The sequence below is a fragment of the Bidens hawaiensis genome, unplaced genomic scaffold (assembly GCF_021521415.1).
Source record: "Bidens hawaiensis isolate Kalapana, Puna unplaced genomic scaffold, B.hawaiensis_p1.1 tig00002236_1, whole genome shotgun sequence".
Taxonomy (NCBI): Eukaryota; Viridiplantae; Streptophyta; class Magnoliopsida; order Asterales; family Asteraceae; genus Bidens; species Bidens hawaiensis.
In genome coordinates this window covers 3,119,030-3,138,483 of record NW_027491119.1, presented here as the reverse complement: position 1 = coordinate 3,138,483, position 19,454 = coordinate 3,119,030, and the positions used below count along the sequence as shown (strand labels likewise).

The 19,454-nt window shown below is 36.1% G+C and overlaps 1 non-coding gene and 1 pseudogene across 2 annotated transcripts; one reads left to right on the top strand and one right to left on the bottom strand.

Annotated features, from left to right (window-relative positions):
* The first annotated feature begins 3,364 nt into the window (after nt 1–3,364).
* On the top strand, nt 3,365–3,436 carry TRNAC-GCA (transfer RNA cysteine (anticodon GCA)). Its single transcript has one exon. It is a non-coding gene; the product is annotated as a tRNA-Cys (tRNA).
* A 1,066-nt stretch (nt 3,437–4,502) lies between these two features.
* On the bottom strand, nt 4,503–8,290 carry LOC143611382 (acyl-CoA hydrolase 2-like; annotated as a pseudogene). Its single transcript, XR_013149760.1, has 16 exons — nt 8,272–8,290; nt 8,093–8,185; nt 7,919–7,986; nt 7,698–7,800; nt 7,095–7,132; nt 6,888–7,013; nt 6,636–6,801; nt 6,456–6,568; nt 6,313–6,375; nt 5,684–5,739; nt 5,502–5,606; nt 5,356–5,412; nt 5,121–5,222; nt 4,916–4,964; nt 4,765–4,833; nt 4,503–4,611 (listed from the first exon to the last, which is right to left on the bottom strand). The product of XR_013149760.1 is annotated as an acyl-CoA hydrolase 2-like (transcript).
* Nucleotides 8,291–19,454: the final 11,164 nt, after the last annotated feature.

Here is a 19,454-nt window from a genome sequence, read left to right as displayed (position 1 = left end):
TTAAATGAAAGAATGGGAATGGAAACTAAATCCCATCAAATCCCACATTTCATGGGATTTCAAAATCTCACCTATTTTAAAGGATTGTTATGAAAAATAAAAAGGGGCAATTTCATAGAATAGTAACCAACTTTCAAAAGTGTTCCAATTAGGTCACTTAATTTTAAAAAGTGTTCCAATTAGGTCACTCAACTTTCGTGTTTGATTAAATTAAAAGTTTTAACATGTTTTTTTAGCCAATTTCTTTTCTGTTTCACATAGGAAATCTTTTTATCTTTTTTTTTGAAGTTGACGTTGAGTGGAAACGTGAATTTTATTTTTTATTTTTAAATTTTAATATAATTAACGTTTTTTTAAAATTTTTAAATTTAACTACATATATTGCAAATTCCGACACCCACATCTTATCATCCATTTCTTTCTTGACGTACACAAAAATCGGTGAGACTTGATTTGAAGATTTAGTGACCCGATTTGAGGAAAATATGCATCTGTGACCTAATTGGAACACTTTTGAAAATTGGTTACTATTCTATGAGATTTTCCCAAATAAAAACCCCTTCAAAAAAATTCAAAAAAATTAATAAAAAAATCATAACTCAACATATAAATCAAAAACGAAAAATGTAAAAAAACTAAAACGTTTCCTTCGTTGTCCTCGTTCTTCAAAGAAAAAAAAACCCAAGAATGAAGAAGATTCCAATTCCAATACATATTAACCAACCAAACACATGAAAAAGATTCTCAAACATTCCATTCCATTCCAATCCAATTCCAAATCCTTTAAAATAAGCCCGTGAAACGAACGGGCCCTTAGTAATTAATCGTTGTAACCAACAAGAAGCGTGTAAGAACACTATATACATTTTCATTATTTTCTCATTCATTCAAGTATTAATTTCTGATTTACAAGGCTTAATCAAATTAATTACAGGACAAGTTTGCTAAGACAAGCGCTCTTCGTTCTCGTGCCCAGGTGAATAAGAATAAGAATAAGAATATTGAAGGTAAGTTCCAAATATATGATTATTAACTGATCTTATTATAACTTCAAATGTATATATGTGTGTAGTGACTCACCCTGTAATACCACTTACTATCCATGATTGGATTAAGGAAGCAATTGACATCATGGACCGGCCTGGCTGGACCGATGAAGGCGACGATGGATTTGATTTGAAAGTAGTTGAGGGTAGGATTGCTCTGGCCTGTCGCTACTTCCGCCATAAATTGCCCGCTGGCTGGAAATAGATTTCAACTTTATGTTAAAAGAAATCTTTCCTTGTTACATTTTACATAGTTTTCATGCATCTTATTATTTCTTTAACAATTAATCACCTTCAAATTTTGTTTTGCAGCGAACGGGCCAATGCCATATCCCTTATTGCCGGCTATGACAGGGTTTTTAAGGAGGATTGTTATTCGTATATCGTTTAGTTTCGTATAATAATGCACAATTTAGAATTTCTACATATTATGGTTTTGCATTAATGCATAGCCATAATATGCACATATAAGGTTACTAATTTACTTAACACTAATTTATGAAACTTTTTGTTTGTCAAACTAAATCACATGAACTATATAGAACTTAGGATATTTATTAGTGTTAATAAGTATTAATGTGTGACAATTATATTAAGTGGTGTTTTTGTAATTATTTATTATGGGTTTTAAGCCACGGTTACGGCTTAGGTTGTTAATGTAGTGGTGTTAATTGTCAATAGCGTGCTTCTTTTTAAGCGTTGTCTATTGCCTTCGCTTCGCTATACCGTCATGTATATAGGACAGTGATCATGAACAAGAATAATTCAGTCCTTTGTGTATCTTGATGTCTTTTCATGTAATAAGACACATATAGGCTCAAAATCGCCAATTGCCCAATTGAATTGGCAATTAGTTTGGTCCAACATATATACGCGTGCCAAATGTGATACGTGTTAGTTTGATTTTCAAGATTCCACAAAAATGTTGCTTTACGAAGCAAGACTGATCATCGCCAATTTGTTTGGCGGTCGAGTTTTAATTTCAAGATTCCCAAAACCCGGTTGTCTATGGTTTGGCATGAGAATGGAATATTAATGTGTTGAATGTCTAGTGACTATGTTTATGTCATAATGCATTTCATACCATAATATACACATGCTACTATTGTATGGTATATCATAAATTTTACATATAGCATGAAAAACGTGTTGTGTTCGGTGAGATTTAACATTTCATGCTATAATATACGCATGCTACTATTGTATGGGTCGGGTCGGTCCTTTAATACTTTAATTTGGTATTAAACATCTTAGTTAAGTGTAATCTTTGATGTGATATTACTTGTTAAGAAATCAGGATGGATGGATTCCATTGTTTGTCAATTCTTGATACATAATCTTCCATTCTTTTCAGTTAAGGCGACGCAGCAGACGTATTGCTGGAAATATTTTGTTTAATTCGATCTTTCTATCTTTTCAGCATGCCCGGGATTGATCTTCTTTCACGAATGCCCCGCTCTCTAAATCAAAAGGTTTGATGAGAAGTGAATCTTTATAGAACCTTCAAACATGAGTCATATATAACAATATGAGTTATGTTCAAATAAGAAGTTTGGTTTTACTAAGAAGGCTAGGAAGGAGGGTATTTTAGTCTAACACTTAAATATCAAAATCACTTAATTTAATTTCAAAAACCCACTTACATTAATTTCAAAAACCCACTTACATAAAATCCAATTATATATTTACTCTCTACAACCACCACCACCACCCCACCGCCCACTGCCACCACAACCGTCACCCACTGCCACCACCTCGCCGGAAAAGTCCGGAAAAACACAATGGAAAAAAACACAATGAAAAAAACACAATTGTATGACACAATGTAAAAAATATAATGGAAAAAACACAATGAAAAATACTATTGTATAACACAATTTTGTAAAACACAATTTGTAAAAAACCCACTAATTTTTTTTTAATTTTTATATTACAATATGGTACTCATATTAAAGATAAAAAAACACTCGTTATTATGGTGAATTTGTTTTTCAATAAAAACGTAGTAAAAAAAGTTATGGACGTTTTAAAACGATTGAGGAATTTGGCATGTGCCTTGCATGTGGAGAGAGAAAATCAACAAATGTGTTATTCCTTTTATGCCCTTTACCTTGTGTTCACACTTGATTTCCTCCTAAATTAATCTCAACCCTCCATATTCAAAATCAGTTGACAAGATTACTTCTTATCTTTACTACAAAAACTATACTTCCTATTATAACTTAACCCATAACAATATAATAATAACCTAAGGCTTAAAATGATACTGTTTTTAAGTATATAATAATAAACTAATTAAGTGACAAGTAGAAAAAAAGGGGTCCATAGCTCATTGGTAGAGCAATTGACTGCAGATCAATAGGTCACCGGTTCAAACCCGGTTGGGCCTTGACATTTTTAATATACGCTTTAATCTTATTTTGGAGTTTATTACTACTATACATAATACACTTGGCGAAATAAAACGTTTCATCTCCAGAAAAACTGAGTTTTTTTAATGTGTAAATTGTCGAACTACAAGAAAACGACTACATTAAATATTTCTGTTAACGGAAAACTGTTTCGATAAAATGAATATTTGGAATGTGGATTGTTACTACATAAGCGCTATTATTCATTACTGGTATGCTGCTTTTATCAAATTTGTATGAATAAATTTTATCAAGTCTCGTGTCTGGATTATTTATGTGCAAACTCGAAATCATGACTAAAAGGCAACAATGCCATGTGGTTTGACTTAAAAGTAGACAATGGGTTAAGGCAAGCCACTCTTATAAATGCGTGAAACTTAATGTGGGTACAATTATGTTAGCACCACCCACAATCATTATTCATTACTTGTCTCCACCACCACCTCTTCTGACGTCGTCACAACCTACATCACCATCTTTGTAGCCACCTCCACGCATTGCGTCTAGACTCCATAATAAAAGGATATAGCATGTGGGCCGATTTTTATACTTTTTTTTTTCGATAGTGAAACGTGAAAGGCTAGACTTGGCATAACAGAATTCATTGTTACGGTAATAAATAGCGTAGGGACTATAGTGTAATTCTTGAATAGTGTGAACAAGGATTATCCTACTAATCGATCTGTCTTGCTCATTTTGGTCGTCGTTTTCATACACCTTGACTATTACAAAAGACCCCTGATCATACTATTCAAGAATGACTTATACCGTAACATAGAAGTTTTCGATTGTGTCTTTAAGTTCGGTGCTTGATGCTCCTCTATCTATACAGTTCCTATCAAAGTTGGGTATTTCGTTCCTTTTTTGTTTTGTTATCGATTTGGGTTCATCAGATCAACCTGTTTAACCTATAGGTAAAACAGGCTCTTCTGAGCTCATTAATATTTGTTTTTTTTATATAATAAATTTTTCATGACAATTGGTTTCTACTTTCTACCAAAGTGTCTAAATTATATGTATAAACTATAGTTGATGTAATAAAAACTAGACAGACTTTCAATATGCACCATTAAGAGCCCGAAAATGTAAGTTTACAGCTTCGATGGTGTTCTTGCTTTCCTTATCAACCCCTCTTGAGTTATAGATGCCACAAGCTGGATACCAAACATAGATACATTAATAATGTTACTATTTGAAAGTCAACTGATTTATCTATGGCTTTTGAGGTCAAAATGACAATTTTGTTAACTTTAAAATCAATGTGTTTTATAGTGTTTCCGGAAAAAGATGTACGCATAGCGACATACCTCTCCTTTTCTGTTAAACATTTGTCCGATAACTAGTCCACGAGCATTGTATGCAGTAGGACTCCATATCTGTAAAACAATGATTAATATTTTAAATCAAATAGCAAATGTAAGAAACAATCAATAAACCTGAGTTCTTAATGGCACTTACCGAAAACAACAACCACTCGTCAGCTCTAATACGTCAGTGACACCACATCCTTGAGACGGGATCAATATTATTAATTGTGAAAAATTAATAACAAGTTAATAGGCCAAATACTTTATATTTAAAAGGTTGCATGATTATTGTAATGATATAGAATTTTAATCATATCTTAAATATTTTAATTATTTATGTAAACTTGTATACTTACGAGTGATTTAAGCTAGCAGAAGAAATCTTCAAGCCTTTACGGCGATGAGGAATTAAACTAACATTTACTGCTATATGATCTGAAGTGTATGCTGCAATGCATCTGCAACACATTATCATAAATAACACTGAAATTAAACTTACATTACTAAAATACAATTTAACTTTTAAGATAAAATGGCATAAAATTTGAGTTTTTTGCATACTGAATGTATTAAACATGATTCAAAACTCACCTATGCAAAGCCTCATCATCAGAAAGTTTTCCTTTCGCTTTAAACCAATACCTCAAACTGTAAATAATAATAATAATAATAATAATAATAATAACTATACAAGTGTTTTAAGTAGATGCTTCATGCTTCCATGAACAATGATTGACCTCGCAGGACGTTTATCGTAGTTGGCTGCGTTATAAGGCTCACAAAGCCTTATCTCAACAGGCGAAGGAATATTATTTTTTGTGACAACTTCGTTATGATATGTCCTATACATGTAACAATATATACAGCTGTTACAAAAGATATGGCCAATAATGTAATGTTAAGAAAATATGGAGTCTACCTGGGAAGGCGAGGATTAGTAAGACGGGCCTCGTGCTTATCCTCCATTGATATAAGCTGCAAACATAGAGTTAACCGGAATATAAAAGGTGTCAATTTAGCAAAGTAGATAATGTTACTGCCTCTAGAAGATAATTAAGTGCATGGTGCTGTTCGGTGTGGTTTTCGGCTAAAACCAAACCGAAAACCAAAACTTCAGTTTTTGGAGTTTTTGAAACCGTTCGGTTTCGGTTCAGTTTCAGTTTTTTTGGTTTTTGTCATTTGAGCTTGAAAATTTTAGGCCAAAAAAAAGTTGGCAAAAAATAATGAATTTAGATATAAATAATTTTTTTAATTGTAAAATAATAGACTATTATGCATTTGACCAAAAATATTTGAGTTGCATATTTATTAAATTCTTATAAATTACTTAATATAAAATATAAAAAAAAATATTAGGAATTTAGTTCGGTTTTTTCGGTTTTTAATGCATGCAAAACCAAAACCGAACCATTAGTTTGGTTTTTACAAAATCATAAAACCAAACCGTCGGATTTTGTTTCCGTTCGGTTTTTTTCGGTTTCGGATCGGTTTCTTCGGTTTCTTGCACACCCATAATTTTACTAGGACAACATTATAAAGTTCTTGTACTGATTCGGGATCAGGGACAGCGCGCATTGACGGCAACTGGTGATCAAACCCTACTACTTCTTTCTGTAAAATAACAAAGAAGAAAAAATTGAATCAAAACCTCTGAAACCATCAACACATAAAAAATAAACAGCAAAAAGTACCTGAAATGATGCAGTCATTGTGAAGACCACGCTTCCGTTCTGTATCGCATCTACCCTTCGTGTAGCAAAACCATTTCCATCGCGTACGCGATGAACATGATATATAATTGGAACTACAAAATTGTTTTTCGATAAAAAAGAGTTTCCCATAATCGAAACACGGTGAATAGTATAACTTACTTTCAAGATCACCAACAAGAAGAAAGTAAGCATGTAAACTATGAACAATCTTAAGCGAGTCAACGGTTTTCGATGCTGCAGCTAATGCTTGTCCAATGAACTGTCCTCCAAACAGTTTCCCATTATGTGGAGCATCAGGTAATGTGACTCCTTTAAATATGTCAACCTTTATAAAAATCAGAACACATATAATTTATTTTTATTTACAAACATATATATATACACACACACACAGCAATAAGCTAAACATACTTCTATAGAGTCAAGATGCAATATTCTTTCGACAAGTGCACACGCTTCAAGTGTTTGTTCCGCACTCCAGATGGATTGTGACTGCAGCAAACTGCAATGCTCATGTGGCAACAGTAAGCAGGTCAGCTGTGACAACATAAGGAGTATCAGAAGCCTCGAGATAATACTTTCCATAAGAATTTGTTAAAACAAGAATTACCAAAGTACCTTAGTCAGTGCAGCGACGTCTGCTCGCTGCACTGAGCCTGCAATACAAGGAATCAGTTTAGTAATGTTTACAATGGCTTGGAATATTATCATGAAATATGTGGCTTACATCTAAGGGTGGCAAATGTGACCCATTGGGTTGAATAGGTTGTAATAAAATGTATATAATGGGTCAGAATGAGTCAAACTAAAAAAGAAAAGCGGGTTGACATTTCTTGAGTTTTTTTTTTAATGGAACGAGAAAAACAAAGGAAACTTTTTAGCTTTTTTACTATTTTAGTTTTTTATTTATATTTCGAGTTATGATTTTTTAATTATTTTTTCTGAATTTTTTAATGAGGGGTTTCCGAAATTCAACCCATTTTGACCATTTCAAAAACCTCTCATTAAAAAATTCGAAAAAAATAATTAAAAAATCATAACTCGAAATATAAATCAAAAACTAAAAAAGTAAAAAAACTAAACAGTTTCCTCCATTTTGCTAGTTCCATAAAAAAAATGTCAACCTGTTTTGACCAATTTCAATCCTTTTCTTTTTTTAGTTTGACCCATTCTGACCCATTATATACATTTTATTACAACTCATTCAACCCAATGGGTCACATTTGCCACCCCTACTTTCACCATTGCCAAAGTAGTCATAACGCTTAAGTTGGAACTCTGAATGGTTAAGCTTGTCTGCATGAAAATAGCCGGAGACCTCCGCCTGCAGGATTTAGTTAAACTTAATCATACTAGTATAAAAATATATTTCAAAATCAAATATACATCAAAAAATTGTAAAATATGAAATCACATGTTATGTTACACAACATCAAAGTTACCTCGCCTTCGCATATGAAGTATATTCCATTCCCAAACTCTCCTTCGTGAAAAGCATACTCTTGAAGATCTTCAAAAGTAAGCATTAGTTGCTAAATATTAACTTATGCCAATATAATTCAAATTTATCAAAATAAAAAATAAAAAATAAAAAAATGATACCACTTGTGTGTTACCATAATGTTTAACAGTGACAACTTGTGCGATTCTTCGAAGAGACGAGCTCGGGAGCCTCTGAAGCAAAGGCACGCGGCCTAAAAACTCGATCACTACTCATCATATATATACAAATTTGTAAATAACATTGAAACAGTAGGAAACTAGATATAGTTTGTTAATTACATAGGTTGATCACCTGCTTGAGTGGTATACATGTTGAACTAATCACATACCTTTGCAATAATATGTTAGTTTAGATACATAGTTGTAAGTTGTAACATAGGAATGTGCGAAAGGAGATATGTCCAATGCATTTAAACAAAATATTTAATGCATTTAAACACTATATAGTTGAAGGAAAGTTAAAACTTAAAATGAAAATGATGTTAGAACTCGTATATAACTAAGGTGTTGTTTGTTTTTCCAGAGTTAAAATGTCTGCAGATCATATTTGCAGACATCTGTAGAAAAATAGGTGGACCAAACCTCTACAGTCTGCAAGAAGAAGACTATTTGTTTTGTAACGTCTGTCTATAGATTGTTAAAATAAACTGGTGGTGGTTTACAAACTGTGGTGGTTTACAAACTGTGGTAGTGGGTGGTGGAGCTGCTGGATGGTGATAGTAGTGGTGATGGCGGACGGTGGTGATGAATGGTGGCGGTAGTGGTGGTTGGTGTGGTAAAAGGCAGTGGTGGACAGTGGTGGTGGTGGTGGACGATGGTGGTGGCGCACGGTGGGTGGTTGACGACGGTGGTGGTGTGTTGGACGGTGGTGGTGGCGGACGGTGGGTGGTGGTGACGGACGGTAGTGGTGGGTGGTGGACGATGGTAATGGCAGACGGTGGGTGGTGGGGGGGTGGACGGTAAAGGTGGCAAACGATGGGTGGTGGTGGTGCTGGACGGTGGTGATGACGGATGGCGGGTGGGTGGTGGTGGCGAACGATGGGTGGTGGTGGTGGACAGTGAGTGTTGGTAGTGTGTGGTGTTGGTAGAGTTAGTGTGTGAGGTTTATATTTATTTTATAAAGGGGTGAGGGTTTTCTTTGTCGGAGAAGACGCCGACGGTGGCTGTTGGAGAGCTTGGTGGTGGCCGCCGGAAAGCTTGGTGGTGGCTATGGAGGAAGAAGAAGAAGAAGGGGGAGAGAGAATATAAATATATATTAATTGTTTTTTATTGTTTTTGTTTATTATTAAAATATTTTTTTTAATTTAATAGGTAAAATGACCAATTTACCCTCATGTGCAAGGCACATGACTTGACTTAACGAAAAAACTAACTGGGTTAGGGCTAAAGGACAAACGCTGTTGAATTTATAAACGTAAAAGATAAAACAGATCAAGTTGGAAGATACAAGACCACGAGTGAAATTTGAAGTAAAGATAAAAGACAATTTCTGTAATTCTGTCTACTCAATAATAAGAGAGAAAGGAAAGAAAATGGAGGGTTTTTTTCTCTCCCTCTCTTTTCTTTCTTCTCATAATTTATTTCCGTTAAATTCTTTTTAAATCCCGAGTCTTAATACTTAACAATAAAAGAGAAAGAAAGAAAATGAAGGGTTTTTTTTTTCCTTTCTCCCTCACTTTTCTTTCTTCTCATAAGTAATTTTCTTTAAATTCTTTTTAAATTGAGAAGAAACCAATCATCTTCATTTTACTCTTTATGTATCTTCTTTTATTAATTGAAACTCGGGAATACAAGCATCTCAATCTTTCCATCTATTTCCTTGCCATTTCTCCATTGAGTGAAACTCGGGAACACAATAGTGAAAAATGAGAGGGCTTACTTTCTTTTCAAATTGAAAATAAATGGAAGGAAAGAAAAGAAAAGTAAAGGGAGAAATGAAAGGAAGTGAAAATGAAAAGAAAAGGTCCTTTTCTTAAGGAGAGAAAGGAAAAGAAATGAATAGAAAGATATAAGTGAGTGTTTTTCTAAATATTTTTTAGAAAGAAACAAATGGAAAGTTAAAATCTTGTGCTCCTAATTTTCATTTAAGAGGAGAAAGAAAAGGAATGAGAGGAGAAATGTGAGGTTTTACTGGGTAAAAAGTTTCCTTCCAACATGAAAATAATTGAAAGGAAATGAAAGGAAAAAGAAAGTTACATTTTCCATTAATAGTAGCATGTCAAATGAAAATGTAACAATTGTTATTACTTTTTAATGTTTTAGTTTCTAGAGTAAACTGAGATTTTTGTTCCCGTGGTTTGTTTAAATCTACGGTTTTAGTTAAATAGGTTTAAATTTGTGATTTTCGTCCATATGTTTTCATTTCACTTGCAATTAAACCCGAATTAATTAACCTCGTTAAGTCTACTCATTAAACCCATATGTGTGATCCACACATGAGGGGTAGTTTTGTCTTTTTTCTCCCCAAATAAACCCCAATCCAAATTCGCAAGCCCCTCACGTGAGGGTTGGGCTGTATTTGGGGGGAAAGAAAAAAAGGACAAAACTGTCCCTCACGTGAAGGGCACGCTGATAGGTTTAACAACAATTAATAGAGCAATATCAGAACCATGCAAATAATGGATTTGTATTTGATTATAATAATGAAATATCAATATTTTAGTACGCATAATGCCCCCAAAACATAATAGAGAAAAAGGGGATGTGATTACTCAGGTAGATGGTAACGAGAAAACGGGTAAAGTGAAGAAGTTAGTTTGTTCCTAATTTTAAGAATACAACTAAAATAGATATCTAAATGAAATAAACGAACAAGACATGACATGGTGGGCGTATAACGGACGAGCCATGTGGCTGATGTGAAGGACGCGCTTAATTGACAAAAGAAAAGTTGATGACAGACGAAAGAAAAATTACATATTCCAAGCATACGAGTATTAATGGTAATCAAAACCGACACATTTGAACTTAAATTTGCGAATATTTGAAAGTAATATAATTTGATTTCGGCTTGCAAATGTTACTAGCTAGTATTAAATGTACAATATTTCAATGTTTCCAACTTTTACAAATGACGCATTAAATTTTAGGCATGATTTTGTCATTATTTTAGCCTTAAATAAAGATTGATATCGATAAATGTTAAAAAAATCCCAATTCTTTTATTTGTAGCAGAAGTTACAAAAGTCAATAAAATCAAATGAGAGCTTGCGACTTAAACTTTTGTGTGTAAAGAAATAAGTATAAGTGTGCATCATCATCACCAAACAACGAAAAACCTATAACTGGTGACGGAATTTGACAAAGAAAAGAGAGTGTTCGTCCTGACCAACCTAATAGCAAAATATTATGGGTAACAAGTGTTTATATTATTGATATATCATATAATAAGATACAAAAGAATATATATAGGAGAGAAAAACTTCATATTTTTGGCTCACTTTTCCTCCCTTTTGTAGTCCCTCATTTTTTTTAAGTTTGTAGCACGTGTAACAATTTTAAGGGCCCACTTTTACTAGTTGTATAGGACTTCTGAACCTCAAAGAAGACGCCGCATTTGCGTGCACGCCCTTGGTTATAATGAATATAAAGGACTTTGAACGTTTGTTGGATTGCATATAACATATATACGTTTTCTATAAAAGCATTTGGAACCAGTATCTTCAATAATCGAGATCGATGTCAACTGTTTATATTGATTTTCACAATGCATACGTATTATCAATTAATATCTGAATACTAGCCCATGATTTAAAATTCCTTTTTCCAAACTTTATTTGTTACTGAAACAAAACTTAAAAATATTGCATTTAGCATTTTACCTTTTTCTCTTATATTTTTTAAAGTTGTTTTTATTTCGCCTAATATAAGTAAAGCTATTTATAACTCTAACGAGAGTTTAAGCGAAATGCGTATCGTTATAGACTTAAAATGTAGGTAATTGCATAGTAATTGTGATGAAAAACAACCGGCCAGAATTACTACGATTTATAATTATATTAGTCTGTCATAGTCTCCGGTATAATTAGGATATTTATAGATGGCTAACACGTAACCATTCCACTTCTACGCATACCAAAACATTATATGAAACTATTTGATGTATATATAATCGTCCTCAGTGAAAACCGTTTCATAGCCGGCGATAAGGGATTTGGCATTCTCTCGTTCACTGCGAAATTCATTAAATAATAAGAAAGATTGATGTGATGCAGATGGACTTTATTTAAAAAGAGAAAGAAACATACTATATCCACCCAGGTGGCAAAACATACCTGAAGAACCGACAATCCACGCCAATTTTATGCTCAGCTAATTCGAGATGAGTTAGATCATCTCCGTCATTGGGCCACTCAGGACGATTCATGATTTCAACCGCTTCTTTAACCGACTCATATAAAGCAAGCGGAGTTCGGGGTGGAAACTCTATTAAATTAAAAAAAAAGTTAGTTAATCATTCCATCTTGCAGCAAGCATTAAAGAACATATGTCAACATTACCTTGAGGGCGAGAAGCGATTTTCTCAGCCAACTTTTCCTGTAAACAAATTACAATTATAACATATGCTTTAACTTTAAAGAGAATGATTAAAACAGAATATATGATGAAAATAAATATTATATAATGATAATGTTGTTCTTACAAGCCTTTTCTTATTAGCTAATGCTGCCTTCTTCTCAATATCGAATATCCGTGTAAGTATCTTGCCCTGTAAACAGAATACAATCATAACATTCATTCCTAAATATATGCAGCCTAGAGAACAATATTATTGATAACAGTGTTCTTATTAACCTTCTTCTTTGTCTTCCTCGGAATTCGAAATCCGGGTCATGTAAGATGCATCCTGCCAAACATGTCCACTAGCTGCTCAATATAGTTGTAACAATTACATTGTCAGTAAGAAGTCTATTTGGAAGAACATAAAACAGAACAAAAGTAGTGATTTGATGCCACATTATGCAGTTTAGATGCCGGTAGGGGTGTTTATTGGATCGGATAACAGATTATTTGGTTTGGATTTGAAATTTTAGTACCCTATCCAAAATCTGATCTTATCCGAATTAGGAATATTCCTATCCGAATTCAATTCAGATCGGATTCGGATAATATCCAAATAATCCAAAATTATCCAAATAATCAGGAAATAAACCTAAAAAAAATTTCCAAATTCTTTGTTCCTAATTCCGGTTTGGAACCGATCGAAACCGTAGGTTTGGAACCAGTTTGTAATAATCTACCAAAACTGGTTCCAAACCGGTTAACCGGACCGAAACCAGCCAAAACAGGTCGAAACCCGAACCGAAACCAATCATAAACCGGTTTTGACTTTTGTTGACCAAACCGAACCGGTTTTGAGTTTTAAACCGGTTTGTGCACCTCTAGTCTTGAACACAAATTCAAAGTCCAGACTTCAAATAATAGTCTAATAGTAACAAATATAGCAAACCGGAAAATATCACTAAAAACATATTATTTATACGGATTAAACAGATATCCAAATAATTCGAACAATTATTCGGATATTCGGATCGATCCGATTAAGAACTCATTTTAATGTCCCAATTATGAGATCTCACATATTATTTGATGACAAAAATATGAAGATGATGACTTACATCCTGGCTCTTCTCCTTCTTCTTACTGTTGAAGCACATAAAACGAATCACAGTTAGCTACTGCCAAATCAATCAATCAATTTAATGGTTTAATTTTTTTTTTATTATTATTATTATTTTTTTTATGTAATATTTTAGTATAATCTTTAAAGACCTTTTGGATTACATCGAAACAGAAGGCAAGCGGGCAACAAGCTGCGCCGCTACCCCTTTTTGAATCGCAAAACCCAATCTATTAAACACATAAAAAGAAACGCGTTTGTTAAGTACCAGTTGATACGAGTCATCCCCAAACCCTAACGATCTTGTGTTTGTACGAAAACGAATAAGAGGAGTTTTGTGTTCTTGAGTTTTTATAAGAAAAAAAAAAGAAAGGAAGAATAGAAAAAACAAAATGCGAATTTAACGTGAAAAGTTTATTTTTTTGTATATAGGAATGTCATGTTTTGTAATTTTTGTCAATTAAATCTAAATTATTAATACTGTTAAATTTAATCGTTAAATCAGGAATAGACATGTTTTTTCACTTTTTCTTTATTATATGAGTAAATGTCAAAATCGTTCCTGAGGTTTGGTCACATTTGTGAATTTCGTCCAAAAGTATTTTTTTTTTTCGCAATTTGACCCTTGATGTTTTTCAACCATTGCCAATTTCGTCCAAATTATTAACTCGATCTAAATTCAATGTCAACTCGGAGGTGTTATTGTCCTTTTACATGTTTGTTAACATTATTATTATTATTATTATTTTAATAATAATAAGGGCAATTGAAACATTGTTTCGTCCCACATATGAGAAAGATTAGGGTTTTAGTTATATTATATTTTGACGACCCTAATCATCATTAAGGAGTTACCAGACCATTTTCAGAGCGAACAACATTATGGTGAAGGTATTTGATATCATAAACTAGGGATTATCATTTTTACCGTGTACCAGTACCAAACTGGTACCGACCAAACATCATCTGGGTATCAGTTTTCATTTTTATGATTTAATGGTTTCGTTACGAGGCATTTTCATTTTTTTCGGTATTCTTGCACCAGTGGTACCGAATCGGTGTTGTACCGCCATAACCAATACGATATTCGGTTTGTGTTTTACTCATTTTTTTATACCAATATTTTGGTATCGTAATGATCTCAGGGTTGTATTTTCCAAATAAAGTATATTTTTATTTATGCTTCCATATAAGTTCTATTTAAAATCGAGCCATAACAGAGCGCTTCTAAATTCCAAAACCCACTAGTTATAGTTAACATTATGTTAAAATTTGCTACTTTAACGAAACTTAATAGTGAGATATTAATCTCGTGCCTTACAATTCTATAAATTATTTAATTTATATTTTTTTCACTTACTTTTTAAAAAACTGATACAAGTAACGAAAGACTTTTAAAAAGTTTACGTTTTTTATAATTATAAATAAGCAGTTGTTTCAACTAGGGTGCAAACGAGCCGAGCTGCTCAAGCTCGGATCAATAAAAAGATTAAAATCAGCCGAGTTTTTTCGAGCTCGAGCCTCAAAATAAAGCTCGAGCATGGTATGGGAAGCTCACTTACTCAATTAGGTTGGTTGAGCCTTAACAAGTCTTGTGTATTTTTAAGTTTTATTGTTTTTGGATTTCTATACATTAATTTCACAATGCACAACCGAGCTCAAGTCAAGATCCCAAGACTAGGCTTGTTTAAAGTTCTGCTCAAAATATATAAAACTAATTAAAAATGTATATAAATTTATTAATAAATAATATATGAGCTAAATTTGAGCTTGGAAAAACAACTTATAAGCCTAGTTGAACTCAGGTTTGGCTCAGCTAGTTTACACCCCTAGTTTCAACGTACTCATGAATGGTCGAGGCTCGTTAAGAATTAGGTCGTCTTCGTCGTCATCTTCAAAGGTTAAAAGATATGTTGGTTTTTTATATTATTACTCTAGTACTGTGACAAAATGTTTTTTATATTTGGAACATTTCTAGTCTTTTATACTACGACTTATGCTTCCCGTTAGTTATTTCTTGTTTGGTGAAAATTGAACACATGAAAATTAAAATCAACCCAAATTAATTAATATGTCTCATTTAACACAATTAGCCACTAAGTGCTCTTAATGACCATTTTCCTTGAAACCGATTTGAACTCCAACGAGCGTAGGGCTCTAATCAGGTTGTAACCTTTTTCCTTGAAACCGATTTGAACCTGGTCAAAGTGCGGTCTCAAACAGGTCAACCAAATCCTTTTATCTTTTATCGGGCGGGTCAGAGTCTGAAACGGTTCTCCAAAAACCGGGCTTGACCTTTTTTTAACCCAATCCAAAAATGTTTGGATTTGCATCCTTCTAATTCTTGACATACAATCTTTTATTCTCTTCAATTGTGATGAGATTGCAAATGTGTTGCGGCATATCTTTCTTTTCAACATTTAAACAAAAGTTTATACGTGAAGAAACACTAACCGGACCCCGGGCAGATTACAAGTAACCTGGGGGTTAGATAGATGTTTCCCACGAGGGGTTAGACCCAGAGAAGATGGTTCTTCTGATAACCTGCAAAACAGACACCGTGAGCTTGTCACTGAGAAGGGGGGGTTCCTCCTTGTGACCACCCTCCGGCGTGAGAATCAGACTAGATTGCTCTTTAAATATAAATGTATATTAAGAGATTGCTAGAGCAGATATCAGGTATAATATGATGATAATGTGATAAGATATGATAAGATGAGATGGTCATACCATTTGTGGTATTTATAGCCGAAGGTAGGTTTCCAAGGAGGTGTGGCCGGCTGAATAGTAATCCTGTTCAACCAACAGTGGCCTACGCACGTGCCCTGCTGGTAGTTGGTGGGTAGGCAGCGGCTGATAGTGACCAGGCCTGCTGTGTACCATTCCTTTTCCACCAACTGCCGGCTATGCACGTGGTATGGCAGTAGTTGGTGAGTAGGCAGCGGCTAATAGTGACATACAGTACAGGAGCATGCTGCTCGCCATACTGTTGTCAATAAGCTGTCGTATCTTTAGTCAGATCTTTTGCCCATACCTCGTCAGGTACAGTACAGAAGATCTTCCCGTATCGTACGGACTGGCTTATTTGGGCGGGAGTATTCCCCCTCCCGCCCTTGTGCGGGATTGTTCCCGGCTTTGCTCATTCCTTCAGGTGACACTGAGTGATTGAGAGCTAAGTGCCTTGTGCGTGTAGCCTTGCTGCGCGGGTGGCCTTCCCTGATGGCTTGTATCCGAGGCTGCGGGAACAGGCGGAGTCCTTCACCATTGGGAGGCATTTCCTGCGGGAACAGCTTGCGTACTGCGCGTAAGGACGTCACGTCTCTGAGCATGGTTGGTCCTGCGGATCCAGTTGGTTTCTGCGCAGACGTCCCTCTTCAAGGTGAGTCTTGCGGGTCCAACTGGGCTCTGCTGGGACCTACCTCTTCAAGTCCCCCCAGTCCAATGTTCTTCTCATGAGTGTTTAATAAAGTGAGGTGAACTTTTGGACTTAAGCAAAGGGTTTTGAAAAGGGTTTTTTAAGGTTTTCCATGGGGATTCTTCCCGCGGAAGTCCTTGTCACTTGCAGAAATTCCCGAGTTTCCTGCTTGATCTTTGGGTATGATGCGGGTAGGTCTTTAACCTCCTCGCAAGTCAGGAGCGTTGAGTCCCACTTGTGTGGATTCTCCATGAGGTTTTGGTAGTTTTGAACATAGTGATCAATTATGTTAAAACCACCAATTCCATCCTGGAGCTTCAAACAACGTAGTTCTCGACGTTCCCGCTATGCGGGGATGTTATTTCCGTTTCCGCAAGCATTGCCCAGAAGATCCTTCTTGGTTTCAATTCCCAGCGGAGCGCTAGGTATGTGAAGGGTTTTGCCTTAACATTGTACCCGCTCTCGTCTTACGGTTACTTTACTTCCAAGGTATTCCTGGCGTCAATTCCCTGCGGGTGCTAGGTATGTGAAGGGTTTTGCCTTAACACTGTACCCGCAGCCGTCTTATAGTTACTTGGTTGCCGAGGTATACTTGGCTTCAATTCCCTGCGGGTGCTAGGTATGTGAAGGGTTTTGCCTTAACACTGTACCCGCATCCGTCTTACGGTTACTTGTTTGCCAAGGTTTTCTTGGCTTCAATTCCCTGCGGGTGCTAGGTATGTGAAGGGTTTTGCCTTAACACTGTACCCGCATCCGTCTTACGGTTACTTGTTTGCCAAGTTATTCTTGGCTTCAATTCCCTGCGGGTGCTAGGTATGTGAAGGGTTTGCCTTGACACTGTACCCGCATCCGTCTTACGGTTACTTGGTTGCCAAGTTATTCTTGGCTTCAATTCCCTGCGGGTGCTAGGTATTTGAAGGGTTTTGCCTTAACACTGTACCCGCATCCGTCTTACGGTTACTTGGTTGCCAAGGTAAGGGGTATTTTCCCGCTTACTTTTGAATCTTTTTGAATTTTGAATTTTGAAATTCGAAGAGTTGGTGGAAAGATAAGAACAGTCCAAACCTCTGAAACGTCGTGCGACGGTTTCTTCTGACTGTGTCAAGACGTGCAGGAAGTTATGGTGACGTGACAGTACATGGTCATTCCAGACGCTTTTTCAGGCGCGTGGGCGCGATTTTTCGGGCGCGTGGCCGCGAAATTAATGGTATGCGTCCTGTCAACAGCTGTTGCCAGCTTGCTTTTTGCCACGTGTCATAGTTTCATTGCACCTTCGTTTTCTCTCTCTTCCGCATTAATTTCATCGCATTAATTGCGATTAGTATATAAAGGGGGAGAGGGTTCTTTGTAATCCACACTTTTCACTTTTCTCTTCATCTTTAGAACGATTTCCGGCGAATACTCATCTTTCAGTCGAGCATTCTCTTGAAATCGTTTTCTTCTCTCTTTCTGCAAGATTTCGTCTCGTGATCTCGAATCTACAGCCGATGACAAGAGTACTGCTGGCGAGTGCCAGTGTGCTCTGCCTAGCGATCTGTATCAGTACATCGTCAGGAAGTTCATGCTCGAGTCTCTCGAGCCTGAGTTTCCTGAACCCCACCAGACGGTGTATGATGCCCCCAGAGGCAAGATCGGGGTTTATGCTGCATTCTTTGTTTATGGGAATCTTAGGTTCCCATTTACAAAGTTTGTTTACCGTGTCCTTGAGAGGCACGGTGTGCACCTGACCGAGGTGCACCCGATGGCGATTGCCAAGATTCGGCACTTCGAGTGGGTGTGCCGAATTCTGGGCATTGAGCCCTATGTTGACCGCCTGATGACCTTCTACACTTGGAGGTGCATCCAGGGGTGGTACACGTTGATAACCCGGATTAAGGGTTTGAAGATTTGCGCAACCGAGCGCAGTCTTCGCGCGTGGAAGCGGGAGTTCTTCTTCATATCCGCTCGCGCCATCCCCCTTGCCATGAAGTTTAAGAACATGCAAGCTCTTCCCAGCCTTCACGCCTCCAACTACGAGGAGGCGGAATGGTTTTCGAAGATATCCCGGGTCCAATCTCCGGTTTACCGGTTTGCGGAGTCCGGGATGGTGATGCTGGGGATGAGCCGGGTGTGGAAGGAGGCGGATGCGCGAAAGATTCCGATCGTCCTCGAATACGGTTCGAACTCTGTTCCTTACGGTATGCTTTGTTTCTTTTTGTTGATTCTGAATTTCTTCTAACTTCTTTCCTGTTTATTTCAGAGGGGAACGACTTGCAGTCGCTCCTGAACCCGCGGGAGGCTGACGGTCCCGCTCGGATGGGTACTCGCGCTCTAGACGAGAACGAGTTGCCCATCCTAGAACAAACGGCGGATCGGTTCGTGGAGGTCTACCCGCTAGGCCACGAGATCCTGAGCGCCAGGCGGCCAGGTAAGGCGCTATTCAACCCTCGACCCCTCAATG